Raw genomic sequence first — 23,933 nt, 5'->3', positions numbered from 1 at the left:
CCCATCCCCTACCAGTGTGTCCTGCAACCACCACTGAAAGAAACAACTTGCACTCTAATTCTTATAACAGTGTCTGCTTCTGGGGGAACCTAACTTAAAGACACTGTATTTTTAGTGTACTGTGACTTGGAAAATAAATGAAAGCGTAGAAATGCTTAGTCCTCTTTCAAAAACCTAGTGACCCATAAAAGCACTTGGCCCACAGTTTGGGAACCACTGCATCACAGGTACTGGAGTTTAATGCCTAGAAAGGCCCACACAATCTCTGAGGGCATGTAAACACAGATGTTTCCAAAGTCGTTAATCATGATTTTGGAAAGACCGCAGCATTCCTAACAGTGAAACAGATATTAGGATGGTGCTGTCAAAGAAGTCCCTCTCTATTCCATTGCATGCCTGACCTTCTAGACAGTTCGCAACGTTCTGAGAGGGGAAAGACTCTTGTCTGAAACCCATCACGTCACCAAAGCAGCAAAGACTTCATTTAAAAACAACACCTCTATCCAAGGGCTCAGAATCTGTTCACAAAAGAAAATACATCTTTTGACATGCCTAAAAATACGTGAATATATCCTTTGTGGCAAGACGAGACCAAGTGACTCATTGAAGTCATAAAGGCTGCAAATTGCAGTATTGTTGTCTTTGAATGAAAATTGCCAGAGGACTTGTGTTTCGTTGTCTCGAGAAACCTAGGCAGTCATTTGCCGCATCACGAGATCCAAATCATCTGAAGTTGGAGATCATCTCCTCCTTTTTGTATTTCATTAGCTGAGATCAGGTTAATAAAAAGTTTAAAAGTTGACTGCCTTCCCCAAGAGATTTATTTAGACCTCCTCTGCAGGGATGAGCTGGGAATGGCAGCCGACACTCTCATTTCTCCAGAGCTCACTCTGTCATCTCCCTCTGTGGTCCCTGAAGTCTGCCAATTAAAGACCTCCTCGATGACATTCTGCTGCTGAAGTTATGCACACATAAATCACTGTAATAAGAGAAGATTGTTATGTTAACCTCCGCCATGCAACCCTTTTCCTTTTGTGAGAAATGTGAAAAACATTCATTTGTCTGGCACAAAGGAAGCTATTTCCCAACAGATGCCTGGAAGCCTCGCCTGGATGATGCCCCTTCCTGTGGTTACGTAGGTGGTGCCTCCTGCACCAGCAGGCATTACTCAACTCGAAACACAGAGCAACGAGGCCATAAACCAGGCAACATTACGTCAGAGACAGGGTGCTCTGAAATAAATGGGGAGCTGGTTCTATCTAGAGGAACATTTTTCCATGTTTAACCAAGCAAAACTGGAGACATTACTGAACACACAGTCTCAAAGGTCAATTATTAAGGAGGAGACCAGTGCTGGGGAGGGAAGACACACACTTTCTACAGCTACGGAGGAACCCTTTAGGTGACTGGAGTTTCACTGTTAGAACAAGGGGCTGGTGTGCAGCAACTGTGAATTCTACTTTGATGTGAAAGATTGCATCTTCTGGTTGAGCCCCTGGGAGCGGCAACCATAGCAGCCATGGGGCTGAAGCTAGAAGCGGTTACCACCGCGTGCTCCCTCATCTGCACTGCAAATCTTCGTGGGCTCAAATTCCCCAGAGATTCAGTTTTCAAAAGAGAGATAGAGAGAGAGAGAGAGAGAGAGAGAGAGAGAGAGAGAATGTTTTATCAACAACAGAATACTTATTCATGATGCATTAATGACTTATATCTACATGTTAACTTTAGAAGACAATATTAATTGAAAGACCCGAAAAGGAAAAGTCTGGGCATGAACTGAGCTGTTTCTCTCTATATTCAGTTGCCCCCATTTAGCTGACTCAAGGCTGGGGTGCCCCCAGGGGATGGCGAGGGGGAACCTGCTATGTAGCTGTAGCCCCTCATCCAGAAACTGACTTGCTTTGGACACCCAAGTGGGGACACCAACCTTGATCCAAAGACTCCTTTGCCCATCCCTAAAGACCTGACTTTCAGAGCTGCTATCAAAGGGCATGCACCTTGTAGGGCAAACCCACAGCTAGAAAGAAAGAGAGAAGAAAGAAAGAAAGAGGAAAGAGAGAAAGAAAGAAAGAAAAAAGAAAGAGAGAGAGAGAGAAAGAAAGAAAGAAAGAAAGAAAGAAAGAAAGAAAGAAAGAAAGAAAGAAAGAAAGAAAGAAAGAAAAGAAAGAAAGAGAGAAAGAACAAACGAACAGTGGCTCACGCCTATAATTCTAGCACCTTGGGAGGCTGAGGTAGAAGGATTACTTGAGCCCAGGAGTTCCAGACCAGCCTGAGCAACTGAGTGAGACCCTGTCTCTACAAAAAAAAAAAAAAAAAAAATTAGCATGGTGTGGTAGTGCACACCTGTGGTCCCAGGTATTCGAGAGGCTAAGTGGGGAGGATCACTTGAACCCAGGAGTTAGAGGCTGCAATGAGCTATAGTCATGACACTGCACTCCAGCCTGGGAGACAGAGCAAGACCCTGTCTCTTAAAAAAAAAAAAAAAAAAAAAAAAAAAACTGTAGTTAGAGGGGTTGGTAGGGAGGCGACAGGACACAATTTCTCTTATTACTTATTTCACAATCAAAATGAAATTTCATTCTAGTTCACACTACAGCAATTCACTTGCTGTTGGAATTTTGATATATTCTGTTAAGAGTGTCCAAAAATAACCAGTTGTACCTGATTCTGTTGAACTCTCTGAACCTGTCCATGTGTTTTTAACTCTCATTTTCTTATTTCCTGTTTGTTCTCCCCCTTCAAACTTAAAAGTGTAAGATGTTTTGCTTTTCTTTTTCTTTCTTTTTTTTCTGAGACAGGGTCTCACTCTGTCACCCAGACTGGAGTGCAGTGGCATGATCTCAGCTCACTGTAACCTCCGCCTCCTGGTTTCAAGTGATCCTCTTGCCTCAGCTTCCCAAGTAGCTGGAATTACAGGTGTGCACCGCCATGCCCAGCTAATTTTTATATTTTTAGTAGAGATGGGGTTTTACCATGTTGGCCAGGCTGATCTCGAACTCCTGACCTCAGGTGATCTGCCCATCTCAGCCTCCAAAAGTGCTGGGATTACAGGCATAAGCCACCGTGCCCCGCCAGATGCTTTTCTCTTTAACCTAGAGTGACCAGCCATCCTGGTTTTCCTGGGACTGAGGGCTTTCCCAGGACAGAGGGCTTTCAGTGCTAAAACCAGTCCTTTGCAAGCCATAGAGTCATTTGCCTTCTTTAAGTAAACACGTAAATCTTAGTTTGAGCCTACCAAACCATGGTCAATTAAACACAGTATATTAGTCCTTTCTCACACTGCTATAAAGATACTATCTGAGACTGGGTGACATAAACAAAAGAGTTGACTCACAGTTCTGCATGGCTGGAGAGACCTCAGGAAACTTACAATGATGGTGGAAGGGGAAGGGGAAGCTTGCACGTCTTACAAGGCAGCAGGAAGAGAGAAAGAATGAGAATGAGGAAGTGCCACACTTTAAAACCATCAGCTCTCATGAGAACTCACTCAGTATCATGAGAACAGCATGGGGGAACCCACCCTCATGATCCAATCACCTCCCATCAGGTCCCTCCCTCCACATGTGGGGATTATAATCCAAGATGAGATTTGGGTGGGGACAAAGAACTAAACCATATCATACAGTTTCATGGTTTTGTAGTAGCAGATATACAAGTACATTCACCAGGCTGTGGGAAACCGGCCCCATGGGGCTTCTGAGCAGAAGTGAGACCACGTCAATCATTGCTGAGAACGATTTCCACCTCATACTGCAGGAAGAAGACTGAAGGCTTTCAGAGGCTATTGCACAATTTGAAGCATAAAACAATAAGGGCTTAAGTGAGAGGAATGGAAAACAAGGGGTAGAGTAAACAGACCCTTCTCCACAGAGGTCTTGCAAATCGTTCCAATCCAGTCATTTATACAATCTTCGCCAGTTACCCCCAGACCCCATCAAAAGCATTATTTCACCTGAGGATCCAACATGGGGTGCCACCTCCTCCCTGGCACATGTGGCCAGAGCATCAACTCACTGTAGTCCTTTTATTTTGAATTAAAATATATAGGAACAATTTAAAAAGGATGGAACCAATGCATCTCAACATTCTCTTTATTGGCAATAAATAAATAAATAAATAAATAAATAAATAAAATCCAAATTAGGTTTTTATTACCCTGACGGCACTGAGAATCATCTGGCTTGTGAGCTTTTAAATACTCAGCTTATAATGAACATCTCCAGCCAGATCCCGTGGGCATCACTCGTGGAGACTGGCCACAGGGTTGGCCCACATGTCCCTTGCCTCCTGCTAGGCTTTCAAAGGGAGCCTGTGATGCCTACATATGAATTGCACTGAATTGCTCTTGATTAAATCACTGTAATTTTTTTGTTACTGTATGCTTTGTATTTATATGAGTCGAATAACCGAGGTTTTTTTTTTCACTTATCCCAGGTCCAAATTAGACTTTTCTCACCTAGAAGTGTTGGGAAGAAGGAAAACAAAAATAATGAGTATGAGGAAGAAGAAGAGAAATCGCTGATACTGAGTGATTTTGCTAAGCACCTGGCATTTTGCTGAGTGCTTCTCGTGTTACATTGTGCCCTGTGAAACTGCCATTTTTATGGGTCCCACATTTATATTGTTTGACCCACTATGTTGTCTCCTATCATCCTCACAGCAAGTGAACCGATACTGTCATTGTCCTCTTTTTATACGTGGATACACTGAGGCTGGAGAAGAGTGTGGTCCAAGCATGTGGTCAAGCCCAGCTTGTCCCAGCTCTGACTCCAGGGACTGTGCTGCTAGCTGATACCCTTGAGTGCCCTGCCCTGACCTAGTTCCCCAGTCTTTTTTCTTTTCCCTTCTTCCCCAGCCTCTACTCTGAGCTGCAGGCTGCTGATGAGAGAAGACAAACAAACAAGATGGACAAGATGGTACCAACTGCAGAGTCATGTGGACAAGGGGACCGCTTGGATTGAGTGGCTGGGGCAGTTGTACTTTCATGCTGCTGGAATGGGAAGCCAGAGCTTATTGAAGGCAAATGCATGTGGACATTCCCAGCAGAGGAGGGGTAGAGCTCCCAGGGAACCACAGAAGCACCCACGTGGAGGGGCTGAGGATGCGGCCTGGGAAGGATGCCATGTGACCACGTTTCCTCTCTGTTTTCCAGGCCACCATGGCTGACCACCCAAGCATCCAAGTCAATAAGTCTTTCATTGAGAGAGATCTGATGCCCCGCACAATCTCGCCCCAACTGGGAGGGTCAGCACAGGCTTTGTCTTCTCCTTGCACTTACTGAAGTTTATTTAACAGTTTGGACCTTGCCTGTTGAATCTTGAAAATATCACAACTATGCATATACTGTGTTCTGAAGAGCTTACCCGAACACTATTTATTAGTCACTTTGATCTAATTCATCACATGCAAAAATCTCAAACAAGCACTAAGCGTCCTTTCAGGGAGACGTGTTAAGGTAGTTAAAAGTACGCCTAAGCCCATGTTTCCCACGGCTCGGGCCACGGGTGCCATGGGTTCAAAAATGCAATTAAAGGAAGACTGTCAACTTCATCATTGTCAAAACGCCACATCACCCCCTAAAAGAAAGGCGCCCCCTTCGTCAATTTCTCCATCCATGCCAAAGTTTTGGAGAGACTCTTCACTTTATAAATCAACTCACAGCTTAGAACATCCTGGCAGCCCCTTCAAGGAACCGATCGGAATGACAGGGAAAGAGAGGATAACCATCATAGCTTGACTGGATACAGGTGTTTGCGTTTACAGACGAACCACAAACGCCTGGATCTTTGACAGGCGTTGATGCTATCAGTGAATCGCAGCTATTATTGGCTCCGGTCACCAAGGGCTCGGGGGCCTTTCCCTTAGCAACATCTCTGAGGCTGATAACATTTGGCTGAACTTTTCAGATCTTAACCTCCCTTCTGACTTTCTGCAGTCAAACCCGCCTAAACTGATCAGAAGAAGAGACACGCAGTGGGAAGACAAGTAAAATATTATTGACTGGACTGTTTCATGTCTATTAGGAAGAAAGAGCAGAGAGGGGAGGGAGAACCTCACAGTCTGACAGGCGTCAAGATAATCAGGGGAGGAATCAGGGCTGCACAGTAACCCTCGATGAGGTTGGAAAGCACTGGCTTACAAGAGGTCATTGTTCTGCGCGGGGAACAAACAGGGCGCCGGGCAAACAAGGGCAGGATTGCATTCCTCTATGGGACCCATTCCTTGTCAGCAGGCCCTGCTCCTGCAGCAAAGCATAGGATGGGAAACAAAAACAGGAAGTAGCGTGAGGAAGAAGCAGGGGCTCCCCAACCTCATCCAAAGGCTTTGGTTTCTGGAAGCAGCAGTATGTGCTGACCCTCCATGCACCCTGGTGCGTGGGGCCTTTGTGCCGGGCAGAGATGGGACCCAGAGGGACAGGCGATGTTGCTCTGGGAGAATTTGGTTTTGGCAATTGGTATTTTCTTTTGTGTGTTTTTGTGTGTGTGTGTGTGATTTATTTTTTAATTTTAGATTCAGGAGGTGCCTGTGCCTGTTTACTACATAAGTATATTGCATACTGGTGAGAATTGGGCTTCTAGTGTATCTATTAACCGAACAGTGAACATTATCCCTGATGGGAAATTTTTCAACACCTGCCTCACTCGCACTCTACTCCCTTTTGAAGTCCCCAGTGTCTATTATCTCCATTTTATGTCCGTGTGTTCCCACTGATTAGCTCCCACTTATAAGTGAGAACACATGGTGTATAGTTCTCTGTTCCTGCGTTAATCCATATAGGATAATGGCCTCCAGCAGCATCCATGTTGCTGCAAAAGGCATAACTTCATTCTTTTTTATGGCTGTGTGATATTCCATGGTGTGTATGTACCACATTTTCTTTATCCAGTAAACTGTTGATGGGCACTAAGGCTGGTTCCACAACTTTGTTATTGTGAATAGTGCTGTAATGAATACATTATATAATATATATAGTGCTGTAATGAATATAAGTATACATTATAATGATTAATATATACTTGATGAATACTATAATGATTTATTTGCCTTTGGGTAGATATCCAGTACTGAGATTGCAGGTTAAATGGTAGCCCTGTCATGATTTCTCTGAGGAATCTCCATACTGTTTTCCATAGAGGTTGAACTAATTCACATCCTCACCAACAATATATAAGTGTTCCCTTTTCTTCACATCCATGCCAACATATGTTATTTTTTGACTTTTTAGTGATAGCCAGTCTGACTGGTGTCGAATGATATCTCATTGAGGAAACCGGTATTTTCAATTTGCATTTCACTTCCCTGCTCCTTGTCCTGCTGTTCCAGATGGATCTCCTTGTTTCTTCGAGTTCATGTCCCAAGCGTCCAGGCTCGGGTGTGCATGTTAGGAAGCAGCGAGAAGGGCTCCACTTCCTCTCAGTGACCTTAAGTCCAGTTGCCAAGACCTCCTAGGACTCCACAAATGGGTCGATGATATAAGACATGCTTCCCTCTGCCCCCAGACCTACTGGAGAGGACAAAAATCCCCACCTGCTAACCAATTTGCAAGATCGAGTTTGCCGTCTGAAGCAGAGGTCAACGTCTTCAAAGCCGATACAGAAAGCTGGAACAGTGAGGCCATGCCCTGCACTGCCTCTCCTTCCCTCCCCAAACCCACATCCATTTTTACTCACCCCTTGGTTTTATCAGGTAAGACCAACCACAGACACTGCTCAAGGAGGTCCCACAAAACCTATGGGACATTCCCCACCATCCTATGGGTACAATTCACCTTGGAGCCATCTCTCTTCGAGGACTGGGCTTATTTCCCCCAAACGTGTTTCCACTCTGTATTCCAGCAGCCCTGATCTATGCAAATGGTTTACTCACAGCCATCAAAGAAGCACCATCCTTTTGTTAGAGGAAGCACCTGGTGCCCATAGAACTGTGTGACTTCGTCCACTTGAGCTTCTCACCACTGTCAGGGTGAGAGGGTGCGGTGGCATTTCAGAAAAACATCAGGAAAGGGAGACTTGGAATCAGAGAATGGCAGTACAGAAAGGAACCAAAACATCACCTTCCCCAATTCTTTATGCCACACGTGGGGAAACTGAGGCACAGGGCAAAGAAGAAAGAAGCACTTGGGTTTACACATGGTAAACTCTCCTGCGGCCCATCCCTGCCTCACCACATGGCCCTGCCTTACAGTATATTCAGGCATGCGGGTCCATCCATGCTCCAGACACCCAGAGCAGGCCCCACCTGCAGAGGCACTCGCCGTCTCCCTCACAGCTGACCAGGCTCTACCACAGACCCTTGGCTGGGCCTAGATCAGAAACCTGGAGGCAAACAAGCTCCCAACTCCATAACACACACAGTCAGGGGGGCCTGCAATGCTTCCTCCCCATACCTGGCCCCTAAACTTACTCTTATTTCCACCTCTTACTGTGGCCCTGCGTGTCCTCTTTCCTAATTACCATCCTACTCCCTGCCACAGAGCCTTCTAGAACCCTGGTTCTATGACATCATGATGATGACGACGATGACAACGATAGTGGCAATCATTTATTAAGCACTGCCCTGGCCTAAGGCACCACATGGATCATTTCTTCCGGATTCCGACTTGCTTCTGCTTTGCCACATGGTAACACAATCCTATCATGGAAGCACCATCATTACCGCCATCATTTGGGGAAGCCCAAAAGGTGAAGTATCTCGCTCGATCTCACGCAGAAAAGCCAGGATTCAAGCCTGTGAGCTCTTCCACTTCAGTCATCCTCGCCCAGCACTGTCCCAGAATAGTGTCGCCACCACAGGGTGGAGGGACAGGTCTCAGAACTCTCACATCCCCACGTCCTCCCCTCGACCACAGCCGTCTTTGCTCCCAGTCTTCAGACACCGGGTTTTCTTCCCAGAGACCTGCAGGAAAGTGACACTAGCCCCCTGCACCTTGCATCAGTCCCTCCTGGCAGCTCCTCCCTCCCACACAGCCCAGAACCCACACTGGTTCATAAGACACACTGGTCTCAGCTGGGCACTCAGTTATTCTACATCTCTTCCTTGTCCTTAAACCTACAGAGATTGTACCCTGCTCGCCCCTCCTCCTCCCATGTGACTGAGAGCTAATGGTAAGAATTTCTCCACTGTGTAGCACTGCATGTGGGCCCCCATCTCCGCTGCGCCCTGGGTCCCTCCATCAGGGCTCTCCGCCTCTGTTTTCAGCTTCCTCTTTCATTCCTCCCAGTGCTCTTATGACCTCATCCTTCCACCTACAAATTTAGCAACATTCATGGAGACACCTTCCTGCCTGTCTAACCAACCACTGAAGACCAACCTTCCCTCCTTGCTCTTCCCTGTCACCCACGGTCTTCTCTCTCCTCCACTCTGTTCTCCCCATCACCACCAGCTAAAGCACTCCTACCATAAACCAACAAACTAACCACCTTTAACGTGATGAGCTCCTCCCTCTCACTCAGTCCATCATCAGTGACCTTCCCATAGGCAGATCTCATGGACACCCACTCCTCAGTCCTTGTGTGGCTGAACATAGCTGCTGTGTTCATTACCACTGAACACTCCTGTCATCTTGAAACTATCTACCCGCTTGGCCTCGGGTTTTCTTCCTTCCTCCATGACCACTCCAGCTCAGCTCCACCCATGACTTCCTCATTCTTGACCTTTCCCTGGTTGGTGGTGGTCCCCAGGCTTCCACCGACAATCTGCCCCGTTTCCCCCGCCATAGCTTTATCTGTCACTCCAGGTGCTAACCCCAGCTCTTCCCACAGATCTCAGGCTTAGCTCCAAACTGGCTGGACATCTCCAGTTGTCTTCAGCAAAAGAATATGCTCATGACAGTGGCCCACAATCTTGCTTCCCAGGGTGATTTGATAGTGTGGTTTCGGATTACAGCCTGGCTTCCTGGGGTGATCCATCACGAGAATAAAGTGTTGATAAAGCCAATGGGTACATTTCCAGGTCAGGGGGGTTGTGTTTCTCTCAGCAAATGAATGGGTAGTTTCCCCAGCACCTGAAGGCGGTGAGAGTTGGTCTCAGCTCTGATAACCCAGGCTCTGCCAAAGGTGTGACCTTGGGCTTTGGGGGAATGAACAGAGTCTGTGATACAGTGTGGTGGTGTCCATCTGTCCTTGCTCAAAGCCAATCTCTACCTGCACCTGTTCTGAACCCGAGCTCTGCATTAAGAGAGCAGTTGAGTGTTGATGTATGGACAGAGCCAGCCCCCAGCTCTTCTGGGCTCACTATTTGCAGGCAACTTATGGGAATGCTTGAGTCATAGGATCATTGCACCCCGGTGCACAGGGCAGGGTCCCCATCCATATTCATCCCGCTAGACATGAGGCAGCCCTTACAATGTGCAGTGTCACAACCTGGGGGAGTGGTGGTAGGCAGCCACTGGGAAGAAGCACCCTCTTCAAGCAGGTTTGATGTTGCTTCAACTCTCAAATCCTCCTCAAGGTTTAATGTTGCTTCAACTCTCAAAACTGCTGCCCATGGTTTACAAGGTCCTGAATGGGAAATGACACGCAGCACATGCCTCTTATGGCAGCACCTCCTGGATACCCCATCTGGACTTGAAAATGCAGAAGGAACAGTAGGAGGAAGTCTAACCAGGAAGCTGTCGTTCAGATGCCCCCTCTGTCACTCACTCGCTGCGTGACCTTGGGACAGTGACCAGTTCTTCTGAACCTCAGGAGGCTTACCTATTGGACATTTACCACAATCCCACCCTGCCTCCTCACCGATTTGACTCAAGGCTCTTCTGTGGTTACCCTCAGAGCTGTCATGAGTGAGCCCAGAGGACGACAGAGCCAGCAGGGGTGGTGTCTACGCAATCCTCACGCTGGCCTTCCCGACGTGGTCCCCTCTGTTGCTCCCCGCTTCCATGGCCGTCTCCTTCTCATCCAACAGGCTTCAGCCCAGGAGTCACTGCCTCAGAGTGGACTTCCCGCCACTCACCCCAGTGTAGCCGCCAACTCGAGGCACTTTCTAAATGATGCCTCTGCTCTGTTTTTTGAAGAAATTCTCAGACTTACCTTCCAGGAAAACTGACCAAACCAAGGAGTGCTGACCCTAAGTCCCTCCTGGAGCCAAGATCAGGGAATTCCTAAACGAATCAGATGACGTGGCCTCTTCTTTGAGCGTCTCTCCAATGCTAGTTTTCTAGTTATCACCAACTAGAAGTTTTTAAATTTATGTATTGTACTGCTTGCTTGTTATCTGGTGATCTGCAAGGTATAGGTGTATCTTAGTCACTGAAATAGAACCTGCCTGGCTCACAGGAGGTCCTCAATAGACATTGACTGAATAGCTAATGAGGGGATGATTGAGTGGACATCCCTGCCCGAGGCTGGGACACCCGGGCTTGATAGATCCTGGTTCCCAGGTCTCAATGCATCTGCCTCTTGTCGCCTCCTTTGCCAGTCACTTCCTCAATGATGGAAAGAGTCGAAGTTCTCCTGCTGGATGCATTTTCCCTGGATTTGGGGAACCCAAGACAGTGTCAAGCCTACAGTGAGCTCTGAGCGCCTTCAGGAGAGCCAGCCCTGGATACAGCCCCCAAGGTACCCCTGTGAATTTTCCCATATAAAAAATGAGAAATCTGTAGCTGGGTGCAGTGACTCATGTCTGTAATCCCAGCACTTTGGGAGGCCGAGGTGGGTGGATCACTTGAGGTCACAAGTTCAAGACCAGCCTAGCAAACATGGCAAAACCCCATCTCTACTAAAAATACAAAAATTGGCCAGATACGGTGGCACATGCCTATAATCCCAGCTACTCAGGAGGCTGAGGCACAAGAATCGCTTGAACCCGGGAGGCAGAGATTGCAGTGAGCCGAGATCGCACCACTGCAGCCGCTACATTCCAGCCTGGGTGACAGAGCAAAACTCTGTCTCAAAAAAAGGAGGAATCTTCCATTGTAAACATGACCAGACCTTACCCATGAAAGAATTTCCTTTTGATGCCTTCTTAGAGCAGTGTGCTCAACCACCAAACAGAGCTGGGACTTCTGTCCTTCCGAAGCCACTCCTGTAGAGCGGAGACAGGCACCCATCTCTGCATAAGCCCTTCTTTCTCTGTAGTATTTTCCCAAAACAGGTGAGGAAATAGGGATCTGTCCTGTTATTTGACCTGTGCAATGACTCCTATCCGTGTCTGGTATCATCACTCCCATCTCCGAACATTCCACAGCAGTGACTGATGCCCAGACCTCCGGCTAGATGGGAGCCCTGACTGTCTGTTCCCTGTGCACTTGGTCAGCCGCTCTTCACTTGGATTGCAGCCTCTTGAGGAACTAAGCTTGCAACACCTCATATCAAGTAGACCATTAAGCCACCTTGTTTGGCTGAAATATAAGTTCATTCTGCAATTTGGCCATCGGGGGAGGGTAAGAAAGAAGACAGGCAGAAAAACAGACGAAATGGAAGGGAAAAGACACACACCCAGGAGCAGAGAAAAGACACAAGAAAAAGAAAACAAAAAAAAAAAACTAGTTTAAGGGAGAGGGGAAAATGAATCATATATAGAAGCAAAAGAATATTAAAGGGAGAAATTCTCTAAGATCTTTCAAAAACGAACGGCTGTCTATAAAGGAGTGACAGGACATGAGGTGAGGATTATATGGTGCTGTCCAGTTGGCACAAAGGGTGCAAAGTCTTAACATCCCCCTGCCACCTGCACCTCCCGCTGCCCCATGCTATGAGCTGCAAGAGGCTCCATTCCAGCTCAAACAATGCTGCAAGCTCAAAAGTAGAAAACTTGTCCTCAGATGCAACAACAGTTGTCAGAGCAATGTTACCCTGGGTTGTGAAGAACCCAGTTCTGCATGGAAGAAACCTGGACTGCCCCAGTCCCTGGCCAAAGGTTTGTCAAGCACCGTCAGAAGACCTGCAATTGTCAGGGAAAGTGAACTTGGTCCCCCGCCCCCCAAATCCCTGCCTGTTCTCATTGCTTCATAGTCCAGTGCAGTCCCCCACCCAGACCCAGGCCTCCCAGTGAGGTAAAGTCACTCGAGGGAGCCTCAACCCTGATCGGTGGGCACAGGCCCTGTCTGACTTGCCCACTCATATCACTCAGAAATCTGAGGAGGCGGTACTTGAGGGGCAGTAGAATGAGGCTCCAAGAAGTCACTGTCATCTCCATGGGCCACGCCAGAGTTCAAGACCAGATCATCGCTCCCATGGCCAAGGGATCTCTGGAAGGTCCCCTTTGCCACCAAGAGCCTGCCCTTTTCTGCATGTTTTGAAAGGAGTTTTCCTAAACACAGCCTCCTCCATCAGGAAGTTTGAATGTATAAACAGCGACTCTTATTCAGAAAAGCAGCGACGAGCAGTTTTATATAAAAGTTACATCTCCATTTAAGAAAGAATATATAATTCCACATTCCACTGTCCCTCGAACTTTATTCCCGTTTATGTAGATCTTAATACAGTTATATAGTCGCGGGGCTAACGTCCCCTCCGGATGGTAATGAGGTCCTCTCGAACCCGTTAGCTGCTATAAAGTATGCAGAAGTTAAATGCACAGATGGAAAAAAATTTGTCTCAATTTTATACTTCTGCAAAATGGTAATTTTGTACTTAAAATGTACAAGATGGATGTTCAGAAATATAGGCTGATAGCCTAAATTATATTTGGTCATAATTTATGTAGTACAGTCCCAAAGAGATACAAAAGGCAGAGCATAATTTATCTGCTGGAATCAGCGATAGCTTTGCTAAAACTCCCATTTATTCCATCCCCCATAGTTTTAAGCAGGCTTCGTCCTCAGGGCTCACTCTATTTAAGTTTTCCGTACTGCTGTTTGATCACATATTGTACTCTATAATTTGCCTATCATCTGAAGCAAATTTAGGTCTCAGAAGTTATGATCTCTACATAGCAACCACTTTATTTGGTAAATGCAAAATATTTATAGCAATATGAAAACCAGATGAAAATAAAATTCCTATAATCATTGGAACATACACACTTTATCATTGGGGCTCGTAAGACCATTAGAGTAAGACTAGTATGTTGCCTAATACAATTACCTTTGGACGCTCACTTGAATTTGCTGATGCTTGGGAACCAGAAAAACTTTTTCTCCAGCATCCCTTCCATCTTGCCAATGGTGGAAAAAAAAAAAAAAAACATCTGGGCACAGGCTCCAGAGAGAATTGCCCCAGAGGAAATGAGTTGAAAAGCGAGAGTCAGATGAGTCATCACTGTGCCTCAGATGTGGAAAGGAATTTCCAAGTAAAAACACACTGCTTCGCAACGGCACTGCCCTGGATGGGTTCACCCCTTACCTTCCAGGGAAACCGACCAAACGAAGGAATGCCGACCCTAAGTCCCTCCTGGAGACAAAATCAGTGAATTCTTACACGAATCAGATGACGTGGCCTCTTCTTTGAGCCTCTCTCCAATGCTAGTCTTCTCACACGTCTAACTTCTTTGTATATACGTGTGTTCTTCCAAAATTGTTACTTGGAGATGTTCAGGCTGGAACCTACAACATAACACAGTCCATCAACAGCTCCTTCGAAAAGCAATGAGCTCTTCAAAACAGAGTGGAGAGAGAAAACAGGGAAGGGCCAGGCCCCAAATGGAAATGTGCACTTGAAAACCCAAGGGAATAACGTTACTATGCACATTCACATACACTTGTTGAGTGTCTGTTCTCTGCAAGCACTGTCTAGGGCAGAATGCTATTAGGACAGAATGCTGTTCAAATATGTGTTCAGGTGACTTCCACTTATGCATAGGACCCTGCCCTAGGTTCTCTCCAGTCCTCAAAAAAAAGAAACCTGCACAGTAGGGCTTACACATTACCAGTATTCAAAGGAGGAAAGTGACCAGGAACAGTGGCTCACACGTGCAATCCCAACACTTTGGAAAGCCAAGGCAGGTGGATCACCTGAGGTCAGGAGTTCGAGACCAGCCTGGCCGACATGGTGAAACTCTGTCTCTACTAAAAATACAAAAATTAGCCAGGCATCATGGCACATGCCTGTAATCCCAGCTACTGGAGAGGTTGAGGCAGGAGGATAGCTTGAACCCGGGAGGCTGAGGTTGCAGTGAGCTGAGATCACACCGCTACACTCCAGCCTGAGCAACAGAGGGAGACCTCATCTCAAAAAAAAAAAAAAAACAACAACAACAACAAAGGAGGAAACTGAGGCTGGGAGAGGTCAGTGGTAGAGGAGAGAGTGACACCCAGGACTGATACCATTCAAGCCAGCAGTGTCTGACACCAAACAAGCCCCCTGTTGTACTTTTCTGTATGCCAACACAGAACGCCAAGCTTCCCGAGGTGCCTATGCTGGGATATTGCTTCTCTATCCTCAGACCTCTCTCCGCCCACCTCACCCCCTTCCATCCAGCCCTCAAGGTTGCCTTCAGCTGAGTGAAGATGAAATAAAACCCCAGCTGCATCTCTCTGATAAAAACTTCAACTGAAGCCTCATATATTTTGTAGATACTAAAGATCTCATGGCTTTTTGAAGACGAGTGTTGTATTAATCATTGTGGTTGCTCAGATTATTTCCTCGTTTTTAACATTGCTCAAGCCCTCTACCACAGAGCCACCATTTCTGTATCCAGGGTAGTGAGACCCTCAGAGACATCCTAGATTCCTCTGGACAGCCACTTTCTCCTTCCTCGCAACTTACCTCCAGCTCCAGCTCCCTAAGTCTAAGGAATCTCCCCATTTTTAACTTTTTTACCCAAAACATGCTTAAGCAGAAATCACCTGAACGCATATTTGAATAGCATTCTGTTCTAATCCAAATATTATTCTACAAGGTCCATTTTAAAGTCTGTTTTTTCATATATCACACTGGAGGGAGAGAGAGAGAGAGAGAATATAACTCAAACTGAATCTGTAAAAAAAAAAAATCGTAGGGCAAAGGAAATATCTTGGTCTAATTTATCTCCTGATTCTATAATTATTTCAAAGCCAAATACAGGTTCCTAAAGTATCAGAATGGAAAGGAGCCCTAATGCACCAGAACGGCTCATTTCACAATTGGGGAAACTGAGGCTCATAAGAGAAGTCATACATACACCAGTAAGGAGAACAGTTAGGTGTCTATTTGTGTCTTGCTTGGTAATATGTGAACAAAGTGTCTGTTCTCAAAAGGCAGTAGCTATTGCAATCAGTTGGGAACTCAAGAATAGCTGACATATGGGACCTTCCATGACTTGTCGCCAGCCCCCTTCTAGCCTGTGGACAGGGAGATAGGTTTCATTTGCCTGTTGTCTGCTCATCAGCACTCCTCCCCAGTGCAGGGGTAGAGGAAGCAAGAGGGTATGTTGACTTTTATCAGGAGCCTGCACACTGGGCATTTAGTTTGAGCTTTCTCCCTCTACCTTCAGGCAATTGTATGCATGGCTCCAATGTGCAGGTGAGGCTCAGTCAAGGGCACTCATTTTCCTAAGGACACACACAACAGAGCCCAATAATTGATAATACTACTGTAGAGGTTACTTCAGAGGAAGGAACTATTAACGTTACCTTGGGGAGTAGGAAACAACATTCTAGTTGAATCTTCTAGGACGGGATGGTATCTGCATGCAGAGGACAATTTGTGGGCAGAGGTGCTAAGGTCCCAGTAAATATTTAGGATGATATTTGCGCACAGAGGACAATTTGTGTGCAGAGCTCCTAAGACCCCAGTAAATATTTGCTCCATGTTCACAGTCCAGGGAGGGAGAAAATGTGCAAAGGCCCCGAAGAGAGAAGCTTTAAAACCCCACAGGAAGCTCTTTCCAAGTATTTTGCAAAGGGGATGGTTGTTCATCCCCTTCTCAGGAAATCATTCAACCTAGCCCGGCCTGCCAGCCACCCTGCAGCCAGGAGCTCTGATGTGTGCTATTATATAGAGTGCAGGAATGTGAAAGGCACCACATAAAATCAAATTCTCTTCTATTTTAAGTTGAGTGGTGCACCAGTTCAGCTTTAAAACCTAATTTCTTAAAAGTTTCAAAGGGGAAAAAAATGTTCCTTTGCAATTGGAATCGAGTCCACATAAATTAGCAGGCAAGCTCTCCGTATCCATCTTTCCGAACTTTCCTGGATTGTTCATTTTAATCAAGCGGCCCACATTCTTGACTTTTCATCCTTCACTGCCCAGAATGATGCACTGCGGCTACTGATGACACGCAAATGTTAATTTTGTTCAAGTTCAAACATCATCCAAAAAGGGCCTATTTTAAAGACTGCTTTGCAAACACCAGCTGAAAATGAGGATGAACAGAATCAAACACTGCCAAGAAATTCAGAGGAGGAAAAGCCGTGGTCTTACGGAAACTCACAAGTTTTTTTGTCTCTAGATCCTCAACCTCTCCAAGGCCGAGAGTAGAATCCTTGATGTATAGAGCTGGAAGGGAAATCAGATTTCACCCCAGCCCTGCCCAAGGTCATTCAGTGTGGTAGGGAAGGGACGAGATAATTCAACTCTCCCCCTGGGTAAAGGAGCCTTCATAAAATGTGAAACCAGTGAAACCATGCATTTCAAGTCTTTCTGTCATTTAGTAGGTTTCGGGAACAGCAGGATACATCACATACACACACACACACACACACACACACACAGGCATAAAACAGGCTTATTTTAGAACTCTGGCTCACCCCTTAACCAACTACCCTTCCCTCTATCCCATCTCCTCCAGTACAGGATGTCACTCTTGCCCAGTGAGGGCACAAGAGTGACAGTTGTTCAAAGGTGCGTCAATAGGAATTGTGTACTTAAGTAAGGAGAAATCAGCCAAGTTCCTATTTCTTCATAGCTGAAATTGTCTGAGACTTGGCACCTGGTTGTTTGCCTTTGCACCCAATGAAGCTGCACGAGAAAAGGACATCATCTATATGAGTCACTACCGCATCCCCCTGGAGCCTAAAACAGGGCCTTGGTGCCTCGTGAGCACGCAATGAATATTTCTGAACAAATGAAGAAATGAAATCACTCTGGTCTATTTTTCACCAGGATCCTTCAAAGCAGGACAATACTATGGAAGGTCTCAGCATAGAGGTTAGAGGTCTGAGGGTCCCTAAGACATTGAGCGCCATCTCACAGCAACATGGCCCTAGAGAATAAATCCATCTCAAAGCTGTGGTCCCAGGGATCTCAATGGCCTTGCCTCTAGAACAACAGCCACGTGTAAACAAGCCATCAGCAGTGACAAGGACCAGTTTCCATGGCCCATCGGACTAAACTGTTCACAGTGGCAGCCCATCTTCTGAAAGAACAGAAGAGACACTTCCACTGCAACATCAAGAAAAAAATGACTGTCGCTATTCCCTGAGCGATAACAGCCGCTCCTGAAATGCAGGACATGTTTCATTTGGCTTATAATAATTGTGTACTGTCTTTTAACCCTCAAAGTGTTAAGTATTGTCATATCCTCTGGGGATGAAAAGATCTGGGGTTAACAACTTTCTCTTTTAAAAATTCATAAAGGTGCAAATAAACAGCATTGCATCCAGTGGCTATGCATTGCAAGAAGCCAAGGGAGAAAGAGGAAAAAAAAAGACGACAACAACATTACCCCCCACAGGATACTTGGCAATTAACTGCAGCTATGTCAGCAATTTTTTGAAAAATTTCCTAAACATGGAGAAGACTCATCCTCACCATATGAAAAACAAAGCTACTGCAGTGACTCTCCCATGCATTACAATGTGTGTGTCTTACTTCTTAACCAAGCCGCTAATCACGCAAATTATTGCAACTAATTACATTTGAAGGTCTAATTAATTCTTTCAGTACCACATCATTTAGTACGCATTCACAACACAGCACCTGTTTTGAAAATCCTTGCAGTTAATTTGTTTATAAACAAACACTATTTGCATAAAATGTTTAATGAATGGTTTAACAGTTAGTACAATACTCCAGTTTTGTCTTCGTAGATCTGAGGTCATCAAAGGCCACGATAAATTAATTTTAAACTATACAAATTAATTTAAATAGAATGTGTGAATTTCTCATTAATAAAGAAAACATTTTCAACATGTTAATTAATATCTCTGTAACAGGCTAATTACTTCCTGCACAACAAGTACATCTTACAAGCAAACCTGAAAGATTTGGGGGGCAAAGGGGTGGGGACTATTTTAAAGCTGCAAAACAAAAAGTGCAATTCAGAAAAAGCACACGCAGCCCGATTATACTGGAGAATTCACCACTTAGGACAGGCAAACCAAGAAAAGAAGCTATTGCCTTATTTACAAATACAACACATTTTAGTCATCGAGAATGGGACGGTTGAAAAATGTTTCTATCACAGGTGCAGTTACGCTGCAAAGATGGTTAGATGATGTCTGCCTTCTGGTAGAAAGACACAATTAATGAAAATATTAGTTCTCAGAGTGAAGATCTCTCGTTTGAATGTAGGGCATATTAGCTGTGCTTGTAACCCAATGGTAAATACGGATTTCATTAAACAAATCTGCATCTTCACACCAGTGTCTGAGGCTCAGCCATCATCATTCTCCCTGTGGCAAACCATGGAAAGACACTTCATGTGGAAACTAAAGAGGAACAACATTGTAGCCCAACATCAAGCACAGCCGTTGCAAAAGCCGTCACTGAGATATGTTCACCCTTAAGTTTGTTTCTGATTTGCAAGCATTTTCACATTTGATAAGCACCTGTTGTAAATTTACATCCACGCAGGAAGTATTCTTATGCTAGGGAGCTGAGAATTGTAAAGCATGTTTATACTCTTACCCTTGTGTGGTGTTGCCCCTTAATGCACAGGCTGATAAAATGACTAGCTACACAGGACCCAGAGGGATGTGCCGCTCCACCTGGTTCCCACCGCATCTGCCCCCAAGGAGCCACTAGTCCCTTCCTCCTGGAGCAGGTTTTGTCAGCACTGATCAACAAGCACTTGGTTTTTGTTTTAAGTTTTGTTAATTTGGAGAGGACGTGGAGAGAGACGGGAGCAAGGTGAGGGGAGAGAGAGAGAGTGTGTGTGTTCAGGGTGTGGGGGTAGAATGACAGAAAGACAAAAGGAAGCACAAATACAGACTTCCCAACACTTCTCTGGGACCTGCCAATGTATTTCCAAGAAAACAATAGAAAAATAGTAGGAGTTCCATCCTGATAGCACCAGGGGAAAAGAAGAATTTGCCCAACCTCTGATGGGACCCAGATTTCCAGGGTGGTGCTGCTACTCGTTAGAAAACACTTGGCCACCTGGCGCCTTGGTCCTGATATTTCCTTGGAGGTGTATATAGAATAAGATTATCCCAAGCACCCTGCCCCCAAACTACCCCAGTGAACCCAGTACGGTGTGAAAATCCGTTTGCTTTACTCTTTTGCCAGATAAACGCCAGCCAGCATCCCTGTCTCTGGGGCCCTGGAAAGGCCTTCAACACACCTGGCCTCACTGCCCTGTGGCTTCAACAAAGAGGCTGAGCATCTCCTATAAACCTCGAGGTCCATGGATGACATAGCGGAGTGATGGATTTCAGAAAAGGCAGGTGCTTCCCACTCTTTAATTTTTTTTTTTTTTTTTATTCTTTCCAAGTTTCCTATCAACAGCCCTGCAGTAAAAATTCAGGGCTTCAGAGACAAACATTTCATGAGTACAGACTGTGATGAGGAAAAGCAAGCCATTCCCTCTCTATCTATCAGGACCCAGAGGTAAGCTGCTGCTTTGCTCTTAAAATGAAAAAAAAAAAAAAGTGATAACGGTTGGTACAGGACTCAGGACTACAGGCCATTTCCATGTTGACTTCTTTTGGAAAAGATACCCAGGACAGCCATGTGAGGAGTTACTCCAGGTTTCGGCCCATAGCCAGCTAGGAGAAATGAGGTTCAAGGGGCAGAGGGTGAACTCCTCAGCAGAGATAGAACAGGGCAGGAGGAGGGCAGGAGGTGGGTGACTGTCAGAGAAAATGCCTCCATCCCAGAACAAGCAGAAACAGGCACACCACTCTGAAATATAAAAGTCAGAAAGACTTGCAACACAGATGCAACCCAGGGACTTCCCCTTGCAGCCAGCAGCCAAGGCAGCTTCTAGGCACAGTGTGGCTGTATTTAAGCCCAACTTGGTCCCTAACTTCTCTCCAAAGCCGGTCAAGGTGCCCCACCCGAAGCATCCAGATGACAGGCTCCTGCCTCCCCTCTTGCACGAAATCATTCCCGGATGTAGAGCCTGGCTTTTTCTCTCTCCCCATTAAAAATCACCAGCGTTTCGCAAATAAAGGCGATCACCATGTGAAAAATTATCTTTTAAAATGGAGTTTAATTTGCATATAAGGAACGAGAGATTTATGACAAGCAACATCGTCCAGTACTGCATCTGCCTAGTATCAGTCGTAATTTAGATTGTTTGTGACTGATCTTAAATTCTAAAGCTTGGAGAAGATGAAGTACTCTGTTGCTGTATTATTGTCAGGAGTCTAAGACTTACCAGAGATTTATTAGTAATCTTATCACAAACATGTCTCAAGTTTTTGCTTTTAATATGTGCCAAGCTCCTCTGAGGAATTTTCCTCACTGCAATTATATTCCTCAATGCCTGCATTCTGAAGCTGAGTTGATTTCCTTCCCAAAATAAAGCGACCTATCATTACACCACAGCCGCTCTTGTACATTTTTCCTCTGCTACTTAATAATCAATGTATTCATCATTAAAATCTGAGCCCTGAAGCAATGGTTTTTAGCATATTCTAATGACTAGCGACTTGCAAATTACAATGACCTTTCATGTACATTCTGAAAGCACCTTGTTCTAATGTGTACTGTATTTATAGTTTGCCAATACAAACTAGCCAAAGATTGGATAATTACTGTAATCTATTAGCTCGATTGCTTTCCCTGCTCATTTATAGCATGTGCCACGCAGGCCATTTTCAAAAACTGGCCTATCTTTCATCTCCCGCAAGCTCAGAAAGTAAGGGATACTTCATCTTCACAATATACACACTTACTAATGTCTGAAGAGCAGCCCATCTCAGCTCAAGGAGGTTTCAAAAATAAAGAACCTTCTTTCCTATTAGTGTCATAATGCTATTTGTGACTGACAAAAAACACCGCTCCGAGAGTGTAAACTTTAGTTGAAGAATGTCAAGGCCAGTCCCATTTTCTGCCCATTACTCTGACCTCCAAATAGCATTTAATAAGATCTGCTTTGAAAGAAAAAGATAAAGGCACTTCCCTTAAACAAGAAACAATTTTTTCTTATAAATAAATGTTTCAAGTGAAGAATTAAACTTTTTCTTTTCTTCTTTTTCTTTCTCTTTTCTTTTCTTTTCTTTTTTTTTTTTTTTTTTTTTAAGCACACTGCTGTTATAACTCCAGAACCGATAAGGAAGCTGCGTGTGGAAGTATGAGCTCGGGTCGCCTTCTGACCCTCTGTGACGGTCTATGTCAGGCAGTTATGGATAGATAACATTACAGACACTGGTAATTAAAACAACACTAATTTTGTCTCTGTGGCCACGCTTTGTTGTTAGAAGCCATCTATCATGGCCTTCACGCATCACACAATGAGAAGACATTTGTCTACGTACATTGTGCTTGGTCAACGGTTTTACGGATCTCCCCGCATACCTGGACACCCAGGCACTTTTAAAGACATACTGCCTTCATTTCTACTCTATTACTCTGATTAATAAAACATTTTGCATGCTTCGTCAAAACACCCTGCAAGCTTTTCACCACATATATTTATGGGGGGAAAGCGATGTTAATTTCTTTCCCTTTCAGAAAGAAACTAACAACAACAACAACAAAAGAAATTCTCTTTTGGATTGGAAGAGAGAAAGAAAAATTCAAATATGGAAATACTTGTCTTCCCTGTAAAACAGAGTCCAGCCTAATGAAAAGCATAATATTAAAACACACACACAATGCCGAGCATCTCCTTTAAGGCAACACATATTTTTGACTATATGTATCGTTAGTTCTTTTCTGTGTATTCATTTGCTTGATTTATGGACACTCCATTTCACTTCACCTTTTATTACAAGATCTACAGTTACATTAAGAGTAATAGCAAGTCAAATGTTTTTATATTTGAGAATTAAAAAAAAAGAAAAGAAAAGATCTAGTCCATGGGCCCTTATAGGAAATTAGAGATAGCCAAAATGCAAGATGACTAGCTTCGTTCTGTTACAATCAACTAAAAAGAAACTATAATGGTGCATTTCAAGACATCTTTAACAAGTGACACAAACAAGAGAAGAAACAGACAGGACCATTTAACTTCAAACTCCACCGAAGAGAGCCGAATTGTAAGCTTCCTATAGCAAGCCCAGCTGGAGGCTATGTGGCAGTCTTCATTTCTCAGCGGAAAAGCCACTCCCTTGAGACTCTCCAGGCACCCCCAACCGCATTTTTTATCAAGTGTCTAAAAGGTAGGAATTGTTAGAATTCTTTTCTCTATTCACAGATGATCACAGTCCTTTTTCCCCCTTTAGCTTGCAGACGCACATGTAGGTTTCAAATATTAGCTAGAACTCCAGCCCTCACCAGCCCCTAATTGCTCTCTCAGGGAAGGTATCATAAACGCAGGTATGGCTGACACAGATGTAGCTTCAACTTTATGCAGGCAGGAATGCTACATCAAAGCTATTTGCAAAGTGACATAACTAGTTATTTAAAAGAACATTTTTATTATATTCCTTGGAATTTGCATTCTTCTAGAAACCAAGTGTATTTTTTAATGCAGCCACAGAAATGTTGGGGCAATTGACCATTCATGACGTCTGCAAAGAAAAGGCATCTAAATATTTTTCAAGCCACTTTAATAAATTTGAGTGCGTCTGTCACTACATGTAACCTGATTATTTAAATAAGTTAATATTAGCACGTCTCTTTTACCAGCTGCTGTAAGCAGTCGGCTGCTGTCATTAAGCAAAAAGGCCGAGACAATGTGAGTTTATCTGGTCCTACCTGCGTTTCTACTCGTCATTCGACTGAAACAAATGGGAAAGAAAAACT

At 44.8% G+C, this 23,933-nt stretch overlaps 1 long non-coding RNA gene across 1 annotated transcript; it reads left to right on the top strand.

The window, feature by feature from the left end:
* Positions 1-8,535: 8,535 nt before the first annotated feature.
* Positions 8,536-22,630, top strand: LOC104656148. Its single transcript, XR_747075.2, has 3 exons — positions 8,536-8,681; positions 20,307-20,627; positions 22,268-22,630. It is a non-coding gene; the product is annotated as an uncharacterized LOC104656148 (long non-coding RNA).
* Positions 22,631-23,933: the final 1,303 nt, after the last annotated feature.

This window comes from Rhinopithecus roxellana, chromosome 12 (assembly GCF_007565055.1).
Source record: "Rhinopithecus roxellana isolate Shanxi Qingling chromosome 12, ASM756505v1, whole genome shotgun sequence".
In the NCBI taxonomy this organism is placed as follows: domain Eukaryota; kingdom Metazoa; phylum Chordata; class Mammalia; order Primates; family Cercopithecidae; genus Rhinopithecus; species Rhinopithecus roxellana.
The sequence above is the reverse complement of the archived record's forward strand: the minus strand, read 5'-3'. Positions and strand labels throughout refer to the sequence as shown.